At 43.6% G+C, this 26469-nt stretch overlaps 1 long non-coding RNA gene across 1 annotated transcript; it reads right to left on the minus strand.

Annotated features, from left to right (window-relative positions):
• Window positions 1-22158: 22158 nt before the first annotated feature.
• On the minus strand, window positions 22159-24232 carry LOC106024058. Its single transcript, XR_003778018.2, has 3 exons — window positions 24132-24232; window positions 23151-23213; window positions 22159-22267 (listed from the first exon to the last, which is right to left on the minus strand). It is a non-coding gene; the product is annotated as an uncharacterized LOC106024058 (long non-coding RNA).
• Window positions 24233-26469: the final 2237 nt, after the last annotated feature.

Below are 26469 nucleotides of genomic sequence, written 5' to 3' on the forward strand. Positions count from 1 at the left end.
GTGAGCTTGTATAACAGTGTAAATTTGGTGTCCCCTCAAAATAACACAACACACAGCCATTAATGTCTAAACCGCTGGGACCAAAAGTGAGTACACCCCAAAGTGAAAGTGTCCAAATTGGGCCCAAACCTTCACAGCCTTTGGTCTGCCCTTAAAGACTAGAATTTGGATTTTTAATTCTGTGGGATTTGATTGATAAGGATCTAAAGAGAATAAGCTATTCCTAAGACATGCATTCTATATGCAACAAGGCACTGATGTAATTCTACAACACAAACTGAATACACCTCCTGAATCAAAATCCAAAACAACACAACTGAGATATCTCTTAATTTCTTAATTCCGATACTATGGACTTGAAATTATAACTAAAGTGTTCTTGCGCAGACTGACATTTAGAAATTACATTTAGAAGCTTTGTATGCCACTAAAGCACTACGAATACTATGACACCATGATTACTACAGTACTACCAATACTACGATAGCACGATTACTACAGTACTACAAATACTACGATAGCACGATTACTACGAATACTACGATAGCACGATTACTACAGTACTACAAATACTATGATACCATGATTACTACAGTACTACAAATACCATGATACCATGATTACTACAGTACTACAAATACTATGACACCATGATTACTACAGTACAACAAATACTGTGATACCATGATACCTACAGTACTACAAATACTATGACATCATGATTACTAAAGTACTACAAATACCATGATACCATGATTACTACAGTACTACAAATACTATGACGCCATGATTACTACAGTACTACAAATACCATGATACCATGATTACTACAGTACTACAAATACTATGACACCATGATTACTTAAGTACTACGGTCACTACAGTAATACAGTCACTATAGTACTACGGTCAGTACATTAGTACATTCACCACAGTACTCCAGTCACCACAGAACTACGTTCATTACAGTACTATGGTCACTATAGTACTACAGTCACTACAGTACTATGGTCACTATAGTACTATGGTCACTACAGTACTATGGTCACTACAGTACCATGATATCTTCTAAAATGACAGTGACAAAAGAAAATATGAAAGTACCATATAACATCATCACATATATAAAATTCACATTCAAGAGGGTCTGAATTAATAATAGAAACACTTTGCTTTGGTCAACATTTGTTAACATACCCATGTACTGTGATGTTAGTAGATGGTGATTATTAACATACCATGTACTGTGATGTTAGTAGATGGTGATTATTAACATACCATGTACTGTGATGTTAGTAGATGGTGATTATTAACATACCATGTACTGTGATGTTAGTAGATGGTGATTATTAACATACCATGTACAGTGATGTTGACATGTTTGCTGTGCTCTCCAGGCCCAGATTGACACTAGTAAACCCCACTGTCTGAGGTTTTGGTTGAGGGGATGCTGTAGTTAGAACCGTGATTCTGTGAAGGCTTTCCAGCATTCTTCACCACTCTCCATTCGGCAAAGCTCCCCTTAACCTCACAGCTCAGAGAGAGAGACTCATATTCAAAGAACTGAGATCTGTCTGGAATGATGATCAGAGATACTGGAACAGAAGTGAGAATTAAGGACAGAGGGAACGGGAGTTATGGAAGACTGAGATGAAAACAGAGAGATAGAGACATGAGGGCACAAAGATATAGAAAGACAAACAGATGTATTAAGAGAGACAGAAAGAGAGAGCAGTCCCTCATTACAGACACTGAACATTTTCTGTTCAGAGGTGATTAGGAAAAACTGATCAGTTTGAGTACAAATAGAGAAATAAGGGTTGACAATGTTTTATAAACAGATTGAGGACCAATTGAGAACTAAGGGTTGATAATTTAGTATAAACAGATTAAGGACTAATAGAGAAATAAGGGTTGATAATGTAGTATAAACAGATTGAGGACTAATAGAGAAATAAGGGTTGAGAATGTAGTATAAACAGATTTTGGGCTGTTGAACATCAAAGGTTAAACAGATTAATAGTAAGTTACCAACCATCACCTGCCACTGGTCCAGAATTAAACATCACTGAAACACAGGAGGAAGAGGATGATGAAGGAGAACAGTAGTGTCATTAATCTGTAAAATTAACAAATGCAAAGATAATAGATACCCCACCTGAAGCATTAACAATATAAATGTATTAATTTAAAGTCTTATTAATAGATGTATCTTTATACCTACATTTAACTACCAATGGACAGAGGGTATACTTATTTTTTATTATGTAAATGTTCTTCTGTTGTTCTCTTCTGGGTTCGTAATATCTCCTGCCTAATTTCCCAGAGTAATGCATTTGTTATTTTCAAAATAAATAGGTTGATTTTATTTGAAGGGCATGACTGACTTATATTTATATATGCAATTATAGTGAAGTAGAAGAACTAGAACAAGAAGAAATAAAAGCTGGATTAGACGAATGTGTGTAGTTTGTCACTGGCAAACAGGTTAAACATAATTTGCTAAATTAACACAGCAGTTCTCCATAGAAAACAATAAACGTGGAGTAAATGTTATGATGTCAAATTCATAAATGATTACATTAAATAATTTAATTTGTTAAAGGATAATATTCCTGAACTGTAGCTGCCTAGACTATGATGCTATATATTAGAAGTAAATATTGTACATTACTTTAATTCTTTGTTAAGGTTTATTGGATTATAATTCTAATAATTCTAATACATTAGAATGTGTAAGTGATGAGCAGCTGATCGTGGTATGTTACGGTGGAATAATAACATTTATAATGTGTGGATAGTGGTCACCTTTACAATCAAAGGTGAACATTTATAGTGTCATTCAGTTCTACAGTAATTAAGTTAGTAGTTATTGTGCTGTTCTGTACTTTATTGAATCTGAATTGGAAAGAAATGTGGTGGGGAGAAAATTTTCTTTTTATAAGTTGATATTATTGAAAGAAACAGTGTTTGGTTTGTTAATGATTTAAATTATTTATATTAATAACTTTTCTACATTTGCCGTATATTACCAACATATTGTGGTTTAAGTCTATTTGTTTAATTATCCTAGTCTCTCATATTTATTTAAAACTAAGCCCAAGAATTATGGTATTAACCTACTGAATATAATAATTATTATTATTCTTTGACCAACAAAAGAAGAAAGAGATCAAGAAGGAGAGGACCGAGCAAACCCATCGGTGTATATTATTAATTACATTATTGTTTCACTCCATTTTGTTCATTATGTTTAACAACATAAACAATATAAAATATAGTGTCAGAAATCACAGATAATATGTGTTATTGCAACATGGCAAAGTGCTAAAAACTGTGGAATTTGTGAAATCGTTTCTAATGACATGAAGTCCAGTTATGTGGTTGAATGGGGTAGTTGGAGGTCATAGTGTACCTCGCCCTAATGCCTAACCCTAACCTAACCAGTACTGCCAAACTTAAATATTTTTTTAGTAAACCCAACCCCTAAACTGGGGACATTCATCTTTTTTTTTTACCCTAAACCTAACCTAAGCCAAAATTGCTTTGTCATTGTTTGGACCGATTTATCAGATTTTATCATCTTTGTGCAGACTTTTGATCCCCACATATAGTACAAACAGGATGACAAGGTACTTACAGAGTATCCAGCAGATTGGTGTCAGTTCCATCCTGTCTTGATGCTGAGTGAGTTTCAGTGACCTCAAGGAGCTCTTCTAGACTTTTAGATCCTCCTCCTTCCTGTTCTGACACACTGACACCACCTAGTGGAGAAGAAGTAGACATGCAACACTAACCTTCTTGTCCCAAGTATGTTACCTGAGAGGTTGGAGTGTCTGAAAAGGGATGTGTTGAGAGAATCAAGGGAACATGAGCAATTGACCAACACACCTTTTTGCTTTGACGACAGTTCAACTATTCCGTTCCCTGATCAATTGCAAAATCGAACACTAAGTCGTACACACATCTTGAGATCTGAGAGCAGGTTGAAGCGGTCTGAATGAGTCGTGACCCTGTGAGGGACCGCCTCCTACATAAACTTTGGGGGACAGCGCGGCCGCGGTGGCTGAATGACTGTGGCCACACGGATAACGCCTCAGACATTAACTTTGGGGGGACAGCAGCGGGCGGTGGCTGAATGAAGTGCTGCCCGCGGATAACGGCCTCATACATATACTTTGGGGACAGCTACGGGCTGGGGGGGGGTTGGGGGGGGGCTGAATGACGTGGCCACCTCTCACAGGTGTTGGGGAGTCTCGCTGCTGTGTGATAGTAGAATAGCTAACAATTGTTATAGGTGGGTCTAGTTCGGTTAAGTTTCTACTGAGTCCAGTTTAAAGGATTAGTGCAAGAGGAGGTCAAATAAATAAGACGGCTTTTGGCTGCCATCCCAGAAAGTCTGGGAGACAATGTTTAATCATTGCCCAATCCAGAACACAGAGACACACTAGGACAGAGGTTCCAATAGATGACCGGCACAACCAATTCAGATTCTGGGAATTATTAAAATAAATCAATATAGAGCAAAATTGGGCTCCATATTGCAATATTAAAATGGCATTTGTTTTCCAATTCCAATTGGAGAAGTCTGTAGGAAAATGTAGCCAATCTAAATGATGAAATACAATTATGAAACAAAGACAAGTCAAGTTAGAATCAACTGGCCAGTGTTAAATGTATTATCTTTGTATTTGTATGTCATGTTTTCATCAAGTTATGTATTTATGTCACAAACTGCCTGCCATGCTAATTGGTCTATATGTCTACAAGATCAGTGATTTCAGATTCAAGAGAAAGGAAGTGCTATGTTTATGGAACATTTGTAAAACGGTAATACACAATACAGGACATTAGGAAAAGATAGATACAAGATTGGGGTTTGAAACAGTTAGTTAACACAAAGTTTTACAATTAGTTAGTTAATGCTAAACGCTTGAGTCAAGGTTTGAACTTTGTGGTATGAGCGATTCCATCACACAAAGTAGGAGTCCTGAATCCTGCAACGCTGATACACCTTGTACAATAAACGAGTACCTCACACCTGTGGTCCAGAACATTCCAAGGCCAAACCAAGCCCAGACCCATTACAGACTGCCTTGGGGTCAGAATAAGATAGTTCCAGTTACACCACAGTCAAGGAGAGGGTGGAGGAATGGAGAGACTGATGGTTCCAGCTACACCACAGTCAAGGAGAGGGTGGAGGAATGGAGAGACTGATGGTTCCAGCTACACCACAGTCAAGGAGAGGGTGGAGGAATGGAGGGAGACACAGAACACTGAGGCTCCTACATCCATGACTTTAACAACCAGGAGCCACTTGACTTGACATGGGGAATCATAGAGTTACATTTTTCATGCACTTTATATCTATTTTATGTTTGGGTCTTAGCAATTTTCTGAATTTTTAAACTTTTGTGAAACAGTGTTTTGTAATATGATACCTCTACAGCACTAAAATGCCAGTTTGTACTGATCATTTGATTTGGAACCTGTTAACCAAAGACAAAAAAACACTCATGGGTGGAAACTAACTTGGACACTAAGGAAAGATTTTAGGCACTGATAATTCATATTGTTATTTTAAATGTAAATTGATAACGGTTGTTGTGAATTATTTGAGATGATTTTACACTTAACTGGAACTTAACCGGAACAGTCTTGTTCATTTTTCTGACATTTAAGTAATTGTCCCACCATCTCTAATAGTTGAGTATCATTTAAATAATGGTCCCACCATCTCTAATAGTTGAGTATCATTTAAGTATGGTCCCACCATCTCTAATAGTTGAGTATCATTTAAATAATGGTCCCACCATCTCTAATAGTTGAGTATCATTTAAGTAATGGTCCCACCATCTTTAATAGTTGAGTATCATTTAAATAATGGTCCCACCATCTCTAATAGTTGAGTATCATTTAAGTAATGGTCCCACCATCTTTAATAGTTGAGTATCATTTAAGTAATGGTCCCACCATCTCTAATAGTTGAGTATCATATAAGTAATTGTCCCACCATCTCTAATAGTTGAGCATCATTTAAGTAATGGTCCCACCATCTTTAATAGTTGAGTATCATTTAAGTAATGGTCCCACCATCTCTAATAGTTGAGTATCATTTAAGTAATGGTCCCACCATCTCTAGTAGTTGAGTATCTTTTAAGTAATGTCCCCACCATCTCTAATGGTTGAGTATCATTTAAGTAATGGTCCCACCATCTCTAATAGTTGAGTATCATTTAAGTAATTGTCCCACCATCTCTAATAGTTGAGTTTCATTTAAGTAATGATCCCATCATCTCTAATAGTTGAGTATCATTTAAGTAATGGTCCCACCATCTCTATTAGTTGAGTATTATTTTAGTATGGCAGTAGTCCAGATATTAGGGTCCAGGAGAATAGATACACTGATGCAGTGTTTTGTCTTCTCTTTTCTCCTGTAAGGACGGTGTTGTAGACCTCTAACTCAATGCATGGAGACGATTTGGGAACAATGATGTGCAGTGAAACCTCCAACACCTTTTCCTTTTGGCCTTTCTGAGTTCCAGAACTTGATTTGTGGCAATTTAAGGAGGTTTCTTTGGGGAGAAGGCGGAAGGCCTGACAGTGTGACTGCACAACTTGAAATTGAACCTTGAGCACAATGCCCAACAGCAACAGACCTGAGGCACAGATTGGCTTCACTAAAGAAGATGATGAGACTGTGTTTCTGTTAATAAAGTATTTACAACATGATCAAGGCAGAGAGGCCTTTGAGTCAATATGTCAACAGAACAACAACAGGACAATGTGCCAGGTGAAGGGAGAGGACTGGGGAGTAACTTCCCAGTTAAATTTAGACTCTGACATGTATTGGGATAGAGGTTGTGAGAAATAAGGTAAAAATGGAAAGGGAAGTCAAAACTACACAAAACTAAAGAGGCATTGGGTGAAAAAAAGGCAAGTGAAACAAAGGTTAGGAGAGGAGGAAAGCAGGGAAAGAGAAGTGAAATGTGGGAGAAGAGAAGTGGGTACAAGAAGTACAATGATGGTCAGAGAAGTGGAGAAGGAAATAAGTGGTGAGATTGATAGAAATAAGAGTCCAAGATAAAGGAAACCATTGGAGGAAGGTTTAAAGTCTTGGGCAGCCATGAATGTTTTCAGGCCAGCGGTATAGTTGCAGTGAGACACCTTCCAGTATAAAACCAAATATTAATTTGTATAAGATAGGCATAGTAATAGGGTTGAGTTAGTTGTTACTCTTGCCCTTATCATTTTTGAAAATTCATTGAAAATGCTGATATTTTCCGATAATTTGGTTAGCGACGTAGCTAAAAAATACGTCCCCTATTATCGGCCATCTTACCATTTTATTCAATAATGTTACATTTACTTTTTCTTTATGTTACAAATAACAAATCATAGCCTTCCTTGTAGTGTTTACTTGAAAGCTAACATGCAACTTACATTGCATACCTTCAGATAAAGAAAAAATGAAGACTGACCAACTTTACTGTGTAGTAAAATACGATAAATTCAGTATTCTTTGACCAAATTCCGCCCCCCCCATTGCTGCAACCAAAATGTATCAGTTGGTTTTACAGATTTATCTGGTCTATTAGGTCAAGGTGTAACTCTTTAATACAAAACATACAGGTATACAGCAAATCATAATCATTAAATAATAGATTTAGTGCATATTAGCATAGAATAAATCTTACACTAAAGGCATTGCAGTGATGCACTTCAGAAAGTTAGAGAAATAAAATGTTAGTGAAGAAATACTCAAGTCATAGGTTTAATAAATATATATTTTATCAAATAAATAAATACATACAAACAAAACAACTAAATCGCAACATCCATCCCAATAATTTAAATAACATAACATAGAACACCAAGCTATAAAGCCCCCTCTGGGTCCCACTGTACACACTGACAATGGACTCTACAGCCACCTCTGGGTCCCACTGTACACACTGACAATGGACTCTACAGCCACCTCTGGGTCCCACTGTACACACTGACAATGGACTCTACAGCCACCTCTGGGTCCCACTGTACACACTGACAATGGACTATACAGCCACCTCTGGGTCCCACTGTACACACTGACAATGGACTCTACAGCCACCTCTGGGTCCCACTGTACACACTGACAATGGACTCTACAGCCACCTCTGGGTCCCACTGTACACACTGACAATGGACTCTACAGCCACCTCTGGGTCCCACTGTACACACTGACAATGGACTATACAGCCACCTCTTGGTCCCACTGTACACACTGACAATGGACTCTACAGCCACCTCTGGGTCCCACTGTACACACTGACAATGGACTCTACAGCCACCTCTGGGTCCCACTGTACACACTGACAATGGACTCTACAGCCACCTCTTGGTCCCACTGTACACACTGACAATGGACTCTACAGCCACCTCTTGGTCTCACTGTACACACTGACAATGGACTCTACAGCCACCTCTTGGTTCCACTGTACACACTGACAATGGACTCTACAGCCTCCTCTGGGTCCCACTGTACACACTGACAATGGACTCTACAGCCTCCTCTGGGTCCCACTGTACACACTGACAATGGAACAACGTTCCACAGAAGTCACAGCATACCCATGACACCTTGAGCAGTTGCTTGTGTGGGAGCTTGCAGGTGGATTTTTCTCGCTGCACCGGCCGCAGAAGGACCTACCATCATCATCTTAGATTTGAAAAACAAATAAAAATGTAATTAACATATATTTCTAAATATAGAAAAAACAGCAACTACTTTAGTTGACATAACATATAGATAAAAGTCACTTGAAGGAGGTGCAATGGGTGGTGTGACTGAGGTGGCTGGTGGAGGTTTGGAGGAGTTCTGTGTTTAGTTGAGCTGTAGTGGGAGAATGTTTTTTGTTAACCATCAGTTTATAAAACAGTAGTACTTTTGAACCACAGTTCCTTGTAAAAAGTGAGGTAAAAAAAACACTTGTGTACCTCTGGAGGTATTTTCTTTTACTGGGGGCAGGGACACCAGACGAGGCTGTGTGACCAGGAGAAAATGAGAAGGAAGAGGAGGCCATTTTGGTGGAAATGGACAGGGGGGCTGGTGTGCGTCTTGGTGGTAGAAGATACCGTTGACCATGGGCTGGAGGTGTAGGTAGTGGTGGGGTTGAGGGGAGGACCATGGGCTGGAGGAGCAGGTGTTGGTAGTGGTGGGGTTGAGAGGAGGACCGTGGTATGGAGGAGCAGGTGTTGGTAGTGGTGGGGTTGAGGGGAGGACCATGGGCTGGAGGAGCAGGTGTTGGTAGTGGTGGGGTTGAGGGGAGGACTGTGGTATGGAGGAGCAGGTGTTGGTAGTGGTGGGGTTGAGAGGAGGACCATGGGCTGGAGGAGCAGGTGTTGGTAGTGGTGGGGTTGAGGGGAGGACCATGGGCTGGAGGAGCAGGTGTTGGTAGTGGTGGGGTTGAGAGGAGGACCATGGGCTGGAGGAGCAGGTGTTGGTAGTGGTGGGGTTGAGGGGAGGACCATGAGCTGGAGGAGCAGGTGTTGGTAGTGGTGGGGTTGAGAGGAGGACCGTGGTATGGAGGAGCAGGTGTTGGTAGTGGTGGGGTTGAGAGGAGGACCATGGGCTGGAGGTGTAGGTAGTGGTGGGGTTGAGGGGAGGACCATGGGCTGGAGGAGCAGGTGTTGGTAGTGGTGGGGTTGAGAGGAGGACCGTGGTATGGAGGAGCAGGTGTTGGTAGTGGTGGGGTTGAGGGGAGGACCATGGGCTGGAGGAGCAGGTGTTGGTAGTGGTGGGGTTGAGAGGAGGACCGTGGTATGGAGGAGCAGGTGTTGGTAGTGGTGGGGTTGAGGGGAGGACCATGGGCTGGAGGAGCAGGTGTTGGTAGTGGTGGGGTTGAGGGGAGGACTGTGGTATGGAGGAGCAGGTGTTGGTAGTGGTGGGGTTGAGAGGAGGACCATGGGCTGGAGGAGCAGGTGTTGGTAGTGGTGGGGTTGAGGGGAGGACCATGGGCTGGAGGAGCAGGTGTTGGTAGTGGTGGGGTTGAGAGGAGGACCATGGGCTGGAGGAGCAGGTGTTGGTAGTGGTGGGGTTGAGGGGAGGACCATGAGCTGGAGGAGCAGGTGTTGGTAGTGGTGGGGTTGAGAGGAGGACCGTGGTATGGAGGAGCAGGTGTTGGTAGTGGTGGGGTTGAGGGGAGGACCATGGGCTGGAGGAGCAGGTGTTGGTAGTGGTGGGGTTGAGGGGAGGACGGTGGTATGGTCGGGAGAGTAGGCACTTAGTTAAGTACAGTAGGGTCTGTTGTAACGAACACCATAATCATTGTTTTATAACTAGTTAAGTACAGTAGGGTCTGTTGTAACGAACACCATAATCATTGTTTTATAACTAGTTAAGTACAGTAGGGTCTGTTGTAACGAACACCATAATCATTGTTTTATAACTAGTTAAGTACAGTAGGGTCTGTTGTAACGAACACCATAATCATTGTTTTATAACTAGTTAAGTACAGTAGGGTCTGTTGTAACGAACGCCACATTGGGATTTTGTGATTCAACAGAGTTTTACCTGAAGAACAATTAGTCAAACTTATTAAAACATGTATAGGTCCATAATTTCTACATTTATAAATGCATTAGAAAGATGGAGGCCAGACTCAGTATTATTACAGAGAATATTGTTTTAATTAGAATTCATTACAACCTGAGTGTAGCCTGATTTCCCTTTTACAAAATGTTATGGTAACACTATTCTGAGAGTCCCAAAATGTTAACTATCTACAGGTGCTGGTCATATAATTAGAATATCATCAAAAAGTTGATTTATTTCAGTAATTCCATTCAAAAAGTGAAACTTTTTATAATGTATACATTCATTCCACACAGACTGATGTATTTCAAGTGTTTATTTATTTTAATTTTGATGATTATAACTGACAACAACCCCTCCAAGAACTGCCACCTTAACGTGGTGGAGGGGTTTGAGTACCCGAGTGACCCTAGGAGCTATGTTGTCTGGGGCTATATGCCCCTGGTAGGGTCTCCCAAGGCAAACAGGTCTTAGGCGACGGGTCAGACTAAGAGCGGTTCAAAACCCCCTTAATGAAGAAAAACATTTTGAGTACCGTGACGTCGCCCGGTATGGCGCAGCCGGGGCCCCACCCTGGAGCCAGGCCCGGGGTTGGGGCTCGTATGCGAGCGCCTGGTGGCCGGGCCTTCCCCCATGGGGCCCGGCCGGGCTCAGCCCGAACGGGCGACGTGGGGCCGCCCTCCCGTGGGCTCACCACCCACAGGAGGGACCATAAGGGGCCGGTGCGAAGAGGATCGGGCGGCAGTCGAAGGCAGGGGCCTAGACAACCCGATCTCTGGACACGGAAACTGGCTCTAGGGACGTGGAATGTCACCTCGCTGGCGGGGAAGGAGCCTGAGTTGGTGCGTGAGGTTGAGAGGTTCCGATTAGAGGTAATCGGGATCATCTCTACACACGGCTTGGGCTCTGGAACCACACTCCTTGAGAGAGGATGGACTCTTCACCACTCTGGAGTTGCCCATGGTGAGAGTCGGCGGGCTGGTGTGGGTTTGCTCATAGCTCCCCAGCTCTGCCGCCATGTGTTGGAGTTTACCCCGGTGAACGAGAGGGTCGTTTCCCTGCGCCTACGGGTCGGGGATAGGTCTCTCACTGTTGTTTGTGCCTACGGGCCGAACGGCAGTGCAGAGTACCCGACCTTCTTGGAGTCTCTGGGAGGGGTGCTGGAAAGCGCTCCGACTGGGGACTCTATTGTTCTACTGGGGGACTTCAACGCCCACGTGGGCAACGACAGTGACACCTGGAGGGGCGTGATTGGGAGGAACGGCCCCCCGGATCTGAATCCGAGTGGTGTTCAATTATTGGACTTCTGTGCTAGTCACAGTTTGTCCATAACGAACACCATGTTCAAGCATAAGGGTGTTCATCAGTGCACGTGGCACCAGGACACCCTAGGCCTTAGGTCGATGATCGACTTTGTTGTCGTCTCATCTGACCTGCGGCCGTATGTCTTGGACACTCGGGTGAAGAGAGGGGCGGAGCTGACAACTGATCACCACCTGGTGGTGAGTTGGATCCGATGGCGGGGGAGGAAGCTGGACAGACTCGGCAGGCCCAAGCGTACTGTAAGGGTCTGCTGGGAACGTCTGGCCGAGTCTCCTGTCAGAGAGATCTTTAACTCCCACCTCCGGCAGAGTTTCGACTGGATCCCGAGGGAGGTTGGAGATATTGAGTCCGAGTGGACCATGTTCTCCACCGCCATTGTTGAAGCGGCCGCTCGGAGCTGTGGCCGTAAGGTCTCCGGTGCCTGTCGAGGCGGCAATCCCCGAACCCGGTGGTGGACACCGGAAGTAAGGGATGCCGTCAAGCTGAAGAAGGAGTCCTATCAGGCCTGGTTGGCTTGTGGGACTCCTGACGCAGCTGACGGGTACCGACAGGCCAAGCGGGCTGCAGCCCGGGTGGTTGTGGAGGCAAAAACTCGGGCCTGGGAGGAGTTCGGTGAGGCCATGGAGAAGGACTATCGGCTGGCCTCGAAGAGATTCTGGCAAACCATCCGGCGCCTCAGGAGAGGGAAACAGTGCCCTACCAACGCTGTTTACAGTAGAGGTGGGCAGCTGTTGACCTCAACTGAGGATGTCGTCGGGCGGTGGAAGGAGTACTTCGAGGATCTCCTCAATCCCGCTGTCACTCTTCCATTGAGGAAGCAGAGGATGAGGTATCAGAGGTGGACTCGTCCATCACCCGGGCTGAAGTCACTGAGGTGGTCAAGAAACTCCTCGGTGGCAAGGCACCGGGGGTGGATGAGATCCGCCCTGAGTACCTCAAGTCTCTGGATGTTGTGGGGCTGTCTTGGTCGACACGCCTGTGCAACATCGCGTGGCGGTCGGAGACAGTGCCTCTGGGATGGCAGACCGGGGTGGTGGTCCCTCTTTTTAAGAAGGGGGACCGGAGGGTGTGTTCCAACTATAGGGGGATCACACTTCTCAGCCTCCCCGGGAAAGTCTATGCCAGGGTTCTGGAGAGGAGAATACGGCCGATAGTAGAACCTCGGATTCAGGAGGAACAGTGTGGTTTTCGTCCGGGCCGTGGAACACTGGACCAGCTCTATACCCTCTACAGGGTGTTGGAGGGTTCATGGGAGTTTGCCCAACCAATCCACATGTGTTTTGTGGATTTGGAGAAGGCATTCGACTGTGTCCCTCGCGGCATCTTGTGGAGGGTGCTTGGGGAATATGGGGTCCTGGGTCCTTTGCTAAGGGCTGTCAGGTCCCTGTACAACCGAAGCAGGAGCTTGGTCCGCATTGCCGGCAGTAAGTCAGACTTGTTCCCAGTGCATGTTGGACTCCGGCAGGGCTGCCCTTTGTCACCGGTTCTGTTCGTAATTTTTATGGACAGAATATCTAGGCGCAGCCAGGGGCCGGAGGGTGTCAGGTTTGGGGACCACACAATTTCGTCTCTGCTCTTTGCAGATGATGTTGTCGTGTTGGCCCCTTCTAACCAGGACCTTCAGCATGCGCTGGGACGGTTTGCAGCCGAGTGTGAAGCGGTGGGGATGAAAATCTGTACCTCCAAATCCGAGGCCATGGTCCTCAGTCGGAAAAGGGTGGCTTGCCCACTTCAGGTTGGTGGAGAGTGCCTGCCTCAAGTGGAGGAGTTTAAGTATCTAGGGGTCTTGTTCACGAGTGAGGGAAGGATGGAACGGGAGATTGACAGACGGATCGGTGCAGCTTCTGCAGTAATGCAGTCGATGTATCGGTCTGTCGTGGTGAAGAAAGAGCTGAGCCGCAAGGCGAAGCTCTCGATTTACCAGTCAATCTACGTTCCTACTCTCACCTATGGTCATGAGCTTTGGGTCATGACCGAAAGGACAAGATCCCGGATACAGGCGGCCGAAATGAGCTTTCTCCGCAGGGTGGCCGGGCGATCCCTTAGAGATAGGGTGAGAAGCTCGGTCACCCGGGAGGAGCTCAGAGTAGAGCCGCTGCTCCTCCACATCGAGAGGGGTCAGCTGAGGTGGCTTGGGCATCTTTTTCGGATGCCTCCGGAACGCCTTCTTGGGAAGGTGTTCCGGTCCCGTCACCCCGGGGAAGACCTAGGACACGCTGGACGGACTATGTCTCCCGGCTGGCCTGGGAACGCCTCGGTGTCCCCCCGGAAGAGCTGGAGGAAGTGTCTGGGGAGAGGGAAGTCTGGGCATCCCTGCTTAGACTGCTGCCCCCGCGACCCGGCCCCGGATAAGCGGAAGAAGATGGTATGGTATGGTATGGTACCAGAGATATTGAAGTCAGCATTGTTTTACCATTGTTTAAAGGGGGTGATCCCTCTCTTTTAAACAACTATAGGCCAATTTCGAAGATGTCACCCTTGGCTAAAATCCTTGAAACCCTTGTTAGTGAACAGTTAAAGGAGTTTTTGTATACTCATTATATCTTATCTATGAATCAAATTAGCTCCAGGAAAAAGCATAGCACAGTTACAGCATGAAGGTCTTAAATGACATCACTACTCTGGATAAGAAACAACATTGTGTCCCACTTTTTATAAATCTCTCAAAGGCTTTTGATACAGTAGATCACACTACACTCTAGCAAAGGCTATCAAGCATAGGTCTTTCTCAGCACGCTGTTTCATGGTTCGCCAACTATTTATCAAATTGAACTCAGTGCATGCAATTTAATGGATTTGCATCTGATTCATTATTTGTTCTAAATAAATTATCTATATAAACATTTATAAAATGCCGAACTCCACTTTTATGCAGATGACACTGTTATTTATTGTTGTGCATTGAACTTAGATAAAGCTGTTCCACATTTACAAACTGCTTTTAATGCTGTCCAACATACCTTGTGTCAACTGAAGTTTGTTCTCAATGTGGACAAAACCAAACAAATGTTGTTCTCTAAAACAAATAAGAAACCTATAAATCTTCCATGTATTACTACCTACCAGGGTAATGAGATTGAGACAGTAACTTCATAAAAATGTCTTGAGAATTGAGCAACTGCTAGCGAGACTTAAGATTAACTTTTCCATGCCAGAAACAGTCGCAATATAACCGTATACAGTTTAAGTTAAGGCTTAAGACATCATAACTACGTTGTTAAGCCAGCAAATGTTTGTCTATCCTGACCCAAAAAACATGCACAGATGCTTACTTCGAAAAACCACCAGAAACAGTCGCAATATAACTGTTTTATTTCAGGCTTACTATAATGCAGATACTGAAGGTATTCACACTCAGGACCTATAGTTTGCAAGTCTGTTTCTCTAACCACTACGCTATTTAACAAGGGGTAGTCAGTCACTCAGTCACTCACTCAGTAAGAGACATTCACTCTTCTTGGCCGGCTTTACTTACGCGGTCCGGCAAAATTCAAGCCAATCCAACTTGTGGGAGGTGCTTCAGGAAGCATGGGGTGAAATCTCTTCAGATTACCTGAAACAAGTGACAGCTAGAACTACAAAGGTCTGCAATGCAGTAATTGCTGCAAATGGAGTATTCTTTGAAGAATGCAGTTTGAAGGACAAAATTATCATTTCAATTAAACATAATTGTTTCTAACCTTGTCAGTGACTGTATTTCCTATTCATTTTACTACATTTCCTATTAAAACTCAATTAATGTATGTTTTCATGGAAAACACAGACATTTCTAAGTGAACCCCAACTTTTGAATGGTAGTATTTGCTCATTTAAAGTGTTTTTTATTGTTTGTGTTTTTAACCAACATTGTTTTTGTTTTTATAACAAAAAACTGAGTTAATGAATAAAGGTGATTCTTATTCCTGAAATGTTTCCATTAAAGGTCTGAATGGGTTCATCTTTCCTCAGGTCTGCTGACAGGTGACACCAGGAGGGCAGTTATTTTAGGAGATCTGAGGCCCAACCGACTGACCTGGATAGAAAGAGGGGGACATGTCAGTCAGAGATCTGGGGGTCCTGTCAAATGTCCCAACAGTTAAGTCCCTGCCTCATTGTTTACTGTCTGGGCCTAACATGACAAACATTATATAACATATATTTAACATATTAAATACATTACATTCATTACATACAACCCTGTTTCCTGTCTGGGCCTAACATGACAAACATTATATAACATATATTTAACATATTAAATACATTACATTCATTACATACAACCCTGTTTCCTGTCTGGGCCTAACATGACAAACATTATATAACATATATTTAACATATTAAATACATTACATTCATTACATACAACCCTGTTTCCTGTCTGGGCCTAACATGACAAACATTATATAACATATATTTAACATATTAAATACATTACATTAGTTAAACCTGTTTCCAAAAACGTTGAGAAGCTGTGTAAAATGGAAATTAAAACAGAATGCAAAGATGTGCAAATCATTTAAACCATATATTCAATAGAAAATAGCACAAAGACAATGAATCAAATGTTGAAACTGAAAAATAAAATGTTTCCAAGGAAAGAAATATGCCCACTTTGAATTTGATGCCAGCAACACATTTGAAAAAAGCTGGGACAGGGGCCACAAAAGACTGGAAAAGTTTGTGCAATAAAAAAAAGGACATCTCACATCTCACAACTAATTAGGTTTTTTGTAGCAGGTCGGTAACATGATTGGGTATAAAACAGCATCCCAGAGAGGACGAGTCTCAGAAGTAAAGATGGGGAGGGGTTCACCACTTTGTGAAAGACTGCAAGGGGAAAATAATGCAATAATTTAACAATAACGTTACTCAACGTAAAATTGCAAAGAGTTTGGGGATCTCATTATCTACAGTAAATAATATCATTAAAAGATTCAGAGAATCCAGAGAAATGTCTTCACACAAGGGACAAGGCCGAAAATCAATATTGGATGTCCGTGATCTTTGGGCCTTCAGATGACGCTGCATTCAAAACAGACACGATTCTGTAGTGGACATCACTGCATTCAAAACAGACACGATTCTGTAGTGGACATCACTGCATTAAAAACAGACACGATTCTGTAGTGGACATCACTGCATTAAAAACAGACACGATTCTGTAGTGGACATCACTGCATTAAAAACAGACACGATTCTGTAGTGGACATCACTGCATTCAAAACAGACACGATTCTGTAGTGGACATCACTGCATTCAAAACAAACACGATTCTGTAGTGGACATCACTGCATTAAAAACAGACATGATTCTGTAGTGGACATCACTGCATTCAAAACAGACACGATTCTGTAGTGGACATCACTGCATTAAAAACAGACACGATTCTGTAGTGGACATCACTGCATTCAAAACAGACATGATTCTGTAGTGGACATCACTGCATTCAAAACAGACATGATTCTGTAGTGGACATCACTGCATGGGCTCAGGAACACTTCATTAAATCATTGTCTGTGAACCCAGTATGTCGCTGCATCCACACTGTTATACAAGCTGAACACTCACTACTTTACATTGTAGCAAACATTGTTCCTCTACCAGCTTTTCTGAAATAGAATGGTGTTTCTTCAATTCAACAGCTAGACTGTGCATACACATGGGTTGAAATTTGCATAGAGATGTGCACACTTTCCTACGCACACATTAATAAATGCCAACCTTTGCGTCAAAACTGGCGTACCCATGGTTTACGCACATATTTATGTGTACGTACGGCCCCTGGTCACCAGACAGGGCCCACATTATGCATTATGTCACCAGACAAGGCCCACATTATGCATTATGTCACCAGACAAGGCCCACATTATGCATTACGTCACCAGACAAGGCCCACATTATGCATTATGTCACCAGACAAGGCCCACATTATGCATAAGGTCACCAGACAAGGCCCACATTATGCATTAGGTCACCAGACAAGGCCCACATTATGCATTATGTCACCAGACAAGGCCCACATTATGCATTAGGTCACCAGACAAGGCCCACATTATGCATTAGGTCACCAGACAAGGCCCACATTATGCATTAGGTCACCAGACAAGGCCCACATTATGCATTAGGTCACCAGACAGGGCCCACATTATGCATTAGGTCACCAGACAGGGCCCACATTATGCATTAGGTCACCAGACAGGGCCCACATTATGCATTAGGTCACCAGACAGGGCCCACATCATGCATTATGTCACCAGACAGGGCCCACATTATGCATTAGGTCACCAGACAGGGCCCACATTATGCATTAGGTCACCAGACAAGGCCCACATTATGCATTAGGTCACCAGACAGGGCCCACATCATGCATTATGTCACCAGACAGGGCCCACATTATGCATTAGGTCACCAGACAGGGCCCACATTATGCATTAGGTCACCAGAGAGGGCCCACATTAAGGACCAGGTCTTTACACTTCGTATCACATGATAGGCCTTCTCTTTTGATTCAGGCACAGGGGTGAATACCTCAGAAGCTTTGCCGGGAACCATGTCTGAGGGGGTGGAGCCTTGTGAGAGCAAGATGTGAGCTCAGCCAATCACATTCAAGAAACTGGTCTATTTGACATGTCATAATTCAAACAAACTCTTTGGAGCCCATTTGGGACAGTCGTTTTGTAACCTGTTTAATGATGTACACATTAACTGTTTGAAGAACTGTATATACTTCATGTGGCAGCTAGAGGGAACCAACAAGCACAGAATCACTGTCAGATAGAAACGGCTTTCCATGTGTCTATACCACTTCGAAATACTTTGTCTCGTGGGCGGAGTCCTTACTCTGTGAATGGTTATCAGACCCTGATGACCTGAGGGATATAGACGTTCATACTGAGAGAGTAGGTCAGAGATGTTCTTTGACAGTGAACCATTCAGTGATTAATAGACGAGTAGGATAATCTTAAAATAATTTCAGAGATACAGGAAGGCAGTGCAAAGACCTAAGAATTGATGTAATGTGTTAAACTCTCTTAGATGTTGTTAGAACTCAAGCAGTAGCAATTTTATGAAAACAGGCCATTACAGTAGTCCAACCTAATGGAGATCAAAAAGTGGAATCCTCTACTTCTAGCTACATTTTTAAGATGATAAAGGGCTGTACCAGTGATGTGTGTTTGTTCTCATGATAAACTAACACTTCATACTCTGTTGTGGAAACTTCACACTTCTCTTTTGACAATGCCGTTGCAATTCTCTGTCGCTGTTAGCGGTCAAGACCAGAACATCTAAAAATAATAACATTGTGTTCTTTTAAAGAAAGAGATGGAGGGAGAGCTGACAGAAGTCTAAAATAGGGAAATGGACAGAGAGGGTTTGTGGTTATTAACCACTTCACAAAAGAGCTTCTTGAAACACATTCATTATTCAGAGGAACAGGGGTTGTAGAGTTGGTAAAGCAAGAGACAGAAAGCAGATTAAAATATACGTTCCAATATAACAAGGGAACTTCAGTCACATGAAAATCCCTCTGAAATCTCCTTCCAACTGTGAAGTTACAGCTTGTAAAAACAAATCAATATATTAGAAGACAAAATGAGAGAACAACTGCTGACATAACCTGCTTGGATGATAACAGGAGCTCCAAAACTCTTTACCAAAATCACCTAAACTACATTTTAAATTGTTGTTGTTAAATGTAAGTGCTTTATACCCGTTGCTACATTTATTTTGCTGCTTTAGACAGCCATTTGCTTTCGTGTGTTTTTTTGTGCTCAGTGTTTGTTTCTTGTAATTAAATACAACTACACTGCCTCCTCGAGTGCATGCTCGGCACGGTGCGCTTCCAGGAACTAGAGCAGGAAGCTCCCTTTACCGGGGAGCGCATCGAGCACGTACTCGTGGAGGCATGTGGACAGAGAGCGATCACCGGGACCAAGGAGCTGCTGGCCTGGTACCCGTTCCGGTTGGGGAGGGACATCTTCCCTTCGACCGAGAGGGTTTATACTTGGAGGGGCGATTGGGGGTCTGAATCCCTCTCCTCTGACTATGAGGAGACCGTCTACGAGAGAGTGGAGGAGGATCCCCTTGAGGAGCAATGCTGGGGGTTTCCCCAAGAAGGGTTTGGGGGGGTCGCTGTGGGGCATGGACCAATGGGGTGTGGTCAAACCCCTTACCAAGCAGGAAGAGGAGCTGGTAATGGGCCTCCTGCAGGACTTGCAGGAGGCAGGAAGGACGAGACGCAGGAGGGGAGGCCGGAGGAAGAGGAGGGCGAGGTGCCCAACGCACTGTCTGCGTTCCCCTCCTGAACCAAGGTCCCCCCAGGAAATTTTTAGGGGGGGGGCTGAGTGGGTGCCCAAGGGAAAACCTGACAGGGCCCCCTCTACGTCCGGTGCCTGCACCACAGCGCCGACTGTTCCCTGCTGCCCGGGAGCTGCAGCCAGCGCCCCCTGCTGCCCGGGAGCGGAAGCCAGCGCCTCCTACCTGCCAGAAGCGGCAGCCAGCACCTCCTACCTTCCAGAAGCGGCAGCCAACGCATCCTACCTGCCAGAAGCGGCAGCCAGCGCCTCCTACCTGCCAGAAGCGGCAGCCCGTGCCTCCTGAGCCCAAGGAGGAGTGGCCTCTACCGCCTGAGCCCGAGGAGGAGCGGCCCCTCCCCCTGAGCCCGAGGAGGAGCGGCCCCTCCCCCTGAGCCCGAGGAGGAGTGGCCTTAGCCGCCTGAGCCCGAGGAGCGGCCTCAGCCGCCTGAGCCCCGAGGAGGAGTGGCCTCAGCCGCCTGAGCCCGAGGAGGAGTGGCCTCAGCCACCTGAGCCCGAGGAGGAGTGGCCTTAGCCGCCTGAGCCTGAGGAGCAGTGGCCTCAGCCGCCTCAGCCCGAGGAGGAGTGGCCTCAGCCGCCTCAGCCCGAGGGGAGTGGCCTCAGCCGCCTCAGCCCAAAGAGGAGTGGCCTCAGCCCCCGCCGGCTACCGATCCTCCGCCGGCTCTCCCGGATCCTGATCCTCCGCCGGCTCTCCCGGCTCCTGATCCTCCGACGCCTCTCCCGGGGTACTGTCATGGTACGGTGAGCAGCAGCGCCACCGTGCCGTACATCTTCAGTTTCTCATCACTCACGAACACATCCCGGACTTGTTGTGTCACATGTCGTCAATTATCATTCACACCAGGTCCCAATTCATATAGTTGTATGTGTTTAAATGTTTCCCCTCTGCTCCCCACATTGTGGTTCTTTGTTATTGTCGTGTTTGGATGTCTTGTGTGTTGTCGTTAAATGTAAGTGCCTTATACCCGTTGCTACATTTATGTTGCTGCTTTAGACAGCCATTTGCTTTCGTGTGTTTTTTTTGTGCTCGGTGTTTGTTTGTTTCTTGTAATTAAATAGAACTACACCGACTACCTCTGCCTGCAACCTGGTTCCTTGCTCCCGCAACACTACACCCAAATCATTACACTTGAAAGTACAGTGGATATAAAAATTCTACACACCCCTGTCAAAATTCCAGGTTTTTGTGATGTAAAAGAATGAAAAATAAATAATGTCAGAACTTTTTTCACTTTTAATGTGACCTATAATGTGAACAATTCAACTGAAAAACAAACCCGTCCGACTTCTGTTGCTCAGTACACCAGGTCTGTTGCTCAGTACACCAGGTCTGTTGCTCAGTACACCACGTCTGTTGCTCAGTACACCAGGTCTGTTGCTCAGTACACCAGGTCTTCAGTGAACAAAAAAACAAAGGAATTTGTCTTGCAGTTCCAATACTTTTGGAGGGGACTGTATGTGAACTAGAGTGTGTATGTATGTAGGGTGGGGACTATACAGGTGTGTGTGTGTGTGTTGTTGGGGTGGGGACTATACAGGTGTGTGTGTTGTTGGGGTGGGGACTATACAGGTGTGTGTGTGTGTGTGTTGTTGGGGTGGGGACTATACAGGTGTGTGTGTTGTTGGGGTGGGGACTATACAGATGTGTGTGTTGTTGAGGTGGGGACTATACAGGTGTGTGTGTTGTTGGGGTGGGGACTATACAGGTGTGTGTGTGTTGTTGGGGTGGGGACTATACAGGTGTGTGTGTGTGTGTGTGGTAGGGGTGGGGACTTTACAGGTGTGTGTGTTGTTGGGGTGGGGACTATACAGGTGTGTGTGTGTGTTGTTGGGGTGGGGACTATACAGGTGTGTGTGTGTTGTTGGGGTGGGGACTATACAGGTGTGTGTGTGTTGTTGGGGTGGGGACTTTACAGGTGTGTGTGTAATTGGGGTGGGGACTATACAGGTGTGTGTGTGTGTGTGTTGTTGGGGTGGGGACTATACAGGTGTGTGTGTGGACAAGAGGTGTGAATGTGTTCAGAGGTCCTCTTCTCTCCTCATCCTTCAGTCAGACTCAACCCTCCCTTAGATGGACCTGTAACACACAACACAACCTCACAATGTAACACAACCTCATAATGTTACACAACCTCACAATGATACATGTAACACAACAAAACCTCAGAATGATATATGGCGGTTAAGCAGATCTTCTGTATACATATACATATGGTTAAAATACAAACACAAATAAATTATGAGAAAACAATTGATAATAGACGTCACTATTGAAAGCATCAATAATTTACTGTGGTCATTGTGGTACTTCTTCCTGTATAAGCTGATCTCTCCTGACCCTGTTGCAGTTATATCAAAACTCCAACCACTGAATTTTGAAATTGACTACTAGATGCCCATCCAGGCACAAATACATAGATAAGACCTATTTCCATCTAACTAAAACACTAGCAACAGGTGTCTGATTGACAGACAACCTCAGGTCTCTTAGTATTTGACTGACAGACAACCTCAGGTCTCTTAGTATTTGACTGACAGACAACCTCAGGTCTCTTAGTATTTGACTGACAGACAACCTCAGGTCTCTTAGTATTTGACAAAGTTAGATTCACAATATTAAATATTTCATATTTTGTCTGAAACATCATTGTAGCTGCAACAAAAGCCAACTGGTATAGAGTACACACTGGTCTCACCTACAACTGGTATAGAGTACAGACTGGTCTCACCTACAACTGGTATAGAGTACAGACTGGTCTCACCTACAACTGGTATAGAGTACAGACTGGTCTCACCTACAACTGGTATAGAGTACAGACTGGTCTCACCTACAACTGGTATAGAGTACAGACTGGTCTCACCTACAACTGGTATAGAGTACAGACTGGTCTCACCTACAACTGGTATTGAGTACAGACTGGTCTCACTTACAGCTGGTATAGAGTAAAGACAGGTCTCACCTACAGCCGGTCTCACAGAGTAGATAATGACAGTCTCCAGTAGAAGAGGCGTCTCTGTACAGTCTTAGAAAGAGAATGAATAGAATCATTTTAGAACCTCTGACACCGACATGTTACAGTTTAGCGTCTTTGTTTCCTGGTACTGATGGAATTCAGGCTTATTAAAGAGTTATTAATTGATTTATCTTTCCTTCAATTGCTGATGATTTAACCAGAGTTGCCAATACGGGTATTTTATTGCAGAGACAACATTCATTGTTTTGTGGACTTGTGGTAATACAAATATGACTGAAAAGAAAAGCAGCACTGATCTCAGACCAGCGTTAAAATCCAACCTTAACATAAGAACTATTCTGCAATACAGACAACAATCTAGCTTGTGGAGAGATGTTACTGCAATTATGCTCAACCTTTTAAAAAAGCTCCTCTGAAGGTCTTAACACTGAACTTAAGATTCCTTTGGAAAAAAACAGTCTGAGATATTACAGCCAGAGACATCCTTCATAGCAACCACAGATCCTGCTGTTGTGAGAGATTTAATAATGACCTCTCTTATTATTGGGTTGGAGAGCGTTACTGTTATGGTTTTTAGTACCATGTAAAGCCAGAAAAAGTCAGATTTTATGTGGTTTCATTTCAGGTTGGAAGGCAACAAAAGGTGACTTTCTATGTCCACTTTATATGGTATTCATATACTGGACATTGTTTCGTGTTTTAATTACTCTGGTCTTTTCCTATATGAGGTTAGGATGAAAAAAATAATAATGATTCTAACATCAGCGTAGGTCACCTCTCTTGGGTCAGATGTCATCGCCCCTGAAACAACATTATAGTCCCCTTGATCAATATGGCTCCTGACTGTTTCTACATCTGGAACACATTACTTAACGTTCATGAATTAAACTGACCCTTCTCAATATTCATTCAGAAACTCTAAATTCATACACACATTAAACTAGAAAACTTTATTAAACAACTGACCTTTAGTCCTCTTTTGGTAGCAGAACAGGAGAAATAATATCAAAGAGATGGAGAGACCAGCCAACCCAGATACAGAGAGAGGGATGAGTAGAGATGATGTGGAGGAGTTGGTTGAAGAGGGGATGGATGAGGGATGGGTTGAGGGGATGGATGAGGGAGGGGTTGAGGGGATGGGTGAGGGAGGGGTTGAGGGGATGGATGAGGGAGGGGTTGAGGGGGTAGCAGCTTGAAAAACAACAAGAGAATCAAATATTAGGAAAGAAGACAAGCAGACAGTTCTGATAAAATTGTATTGATCTGCATATTTATCCTATATTTTCAGATTAGACAGTTCAAGGAAAACATGAAAATGACTACAAAAATGGTTGATTCTTTATAAGTAAAAGGCAAACATACATGCAAAACATGTAGCTGATGCAAACAATAATCCACAGTGTGAACAAACAAGTGAGCAACTTAAAAAGTGTGATTGAAATGTGGTGATTGGTAACAAGGAACAGGTGCGCAGGATTGGGGTCATCCATCTATCTGGTGATTCTCCTAGTTCATATTCTCACCTGTCACAGTCATCCATCTATCTGGTGATTCTCCTAGTTCATATTCTCACCTGTCACACTCATCCATCTATCTGGTGATTCTCCTAGTTCATATTCTCAACCTGTCACAGTCATCCATCTATCTGGTGATTCTCCTAGTTCATATTCTCACCTGTCACACTCATCCATCTATCTGGTGATTCTCCTAGTTCATATTCTCACCTGTCACAGTCATCCATCTATCTGGTGATTCTCCTAGTTCATATTCTCACCTGTCACAGTCATCCATCTATCTGGTGATTCTCCTAGTTCAAATTCTCACCTGTCACAGTCATCCATCTATCTGGTGATTCTCCTAGTTCATATTCTCACCTGTCACAGTCATCCATCTATCTGGTGATTCTCCTAGTTCATATTCTCACCTGTCACAGTCATCCATCTATCTGGTGATCTTCCTAGTTCATATTCTCACCTGTCACAGTCATCCATCTATCTGGTGATTCTCCTAGTTCATATTCTCACCTGTCACAGTCATCCATCTATCTGGTGATTCTCCTAGTTCATATTCTCACCTGTCACAGTCATCCATCTATCTGGTGATTCTCCTAGTTCATATTCTCACCTGTCACAGTCATCCTGCTCTCAGGTGATTCTCCATGGTTTGGGCATTTACACTTCCAGATTCCTTCATCTGACCTGGATATTTTAGAGATTGTCATGGCTTCTGTGGTCCCATTGAAGATGAGGGATCCATGTTTGTAGAAACCAGCTGTCTTGTATGGGAATGATTTCTTTGTGGTACTGGACTCTCTGTATTTACATTTCAGAGTAACATTACTTCCCTCAGTCACAGGAAGGGCAGGGCTCTCCAAGATCACAAGACCCCCTAAACAACACAGGAGACATTCAGACAGTGATCATGTCAACATAATACATTATTATACAACACAGGAGACATTCAGACAGGGATCATGTCAACATTATACATTATTATACAACACAGGAGACATTCAGACAGGGATCATGTCAACATTATACATTATTATACAACACAGGAGACATTCAGACAGGGATCATGTCAACATAATACATTATTATACAACACAGATGACATTCAGACAGGGATCATGTCAACATTATACATTATTATACAACACAGGAGACATTCAGACAGTGATCAAGTCTACATGATACATTATTCTACAACACAGGAGAAACTCAAGACAGTGATCATGCATTTTCTATCATCAATTTATTTAGCTTGGTGAGAAATAACATCTCACAGAAACGCAGTGTTCAATTATGAACTAAGGTACATTTGAGAAATGTCTGTCTTTCCATTGACTGGTATGTAAATCTTTATTTTGATTGTGAAACACATGTCTGTATAGTAACAGAGGATTATTAGGTACTTTTGACCATGTTCTCCTGCCTAGACAAAGAAGGGTGTCAGTCCTTTTGCTCCTTAGGAATGTAGTCCTTGGGGGGAAGTAGGAGCAATTGGCTTCAAAAAATATGAATACAAATGATCGATAAATGACATAATACATGACAGATTTCACTTTCTTTTGCTAGGGACCGATGAGCTCACATTCAATTTTATAAAGTTCAGATCAGAGAATGAGCGGCTATTCATGGGACACAGAAACACCGCTACCCAGGGATACAGTGAGGGTTTTTGATCCGCTGCTGATTTTGTACGTTTGCCCACTGACAAAGAAATGATCAGTCTATAATTTTAATGGTTTATTGGAACAGTGAGAGACAGAATAACAACAAAAAAAGCCAGAAAAACACATGTC

This window comes from Esox lucius, chromosome 24 (genome assembly GCF_011004845.1).
Source record: "Esox lucius isolate fEsoLuc1 chromosome 24, fEsoLuc1.pri, whole genome shotgun sequence".
In the NCBI taxonomy this organism is placed as follows: domain Eukaryota; kingdom Metazoa; phylum Chordata; class Actinopteri; order Esociformes; family Esocidae; genus Esox; species Esox lucius.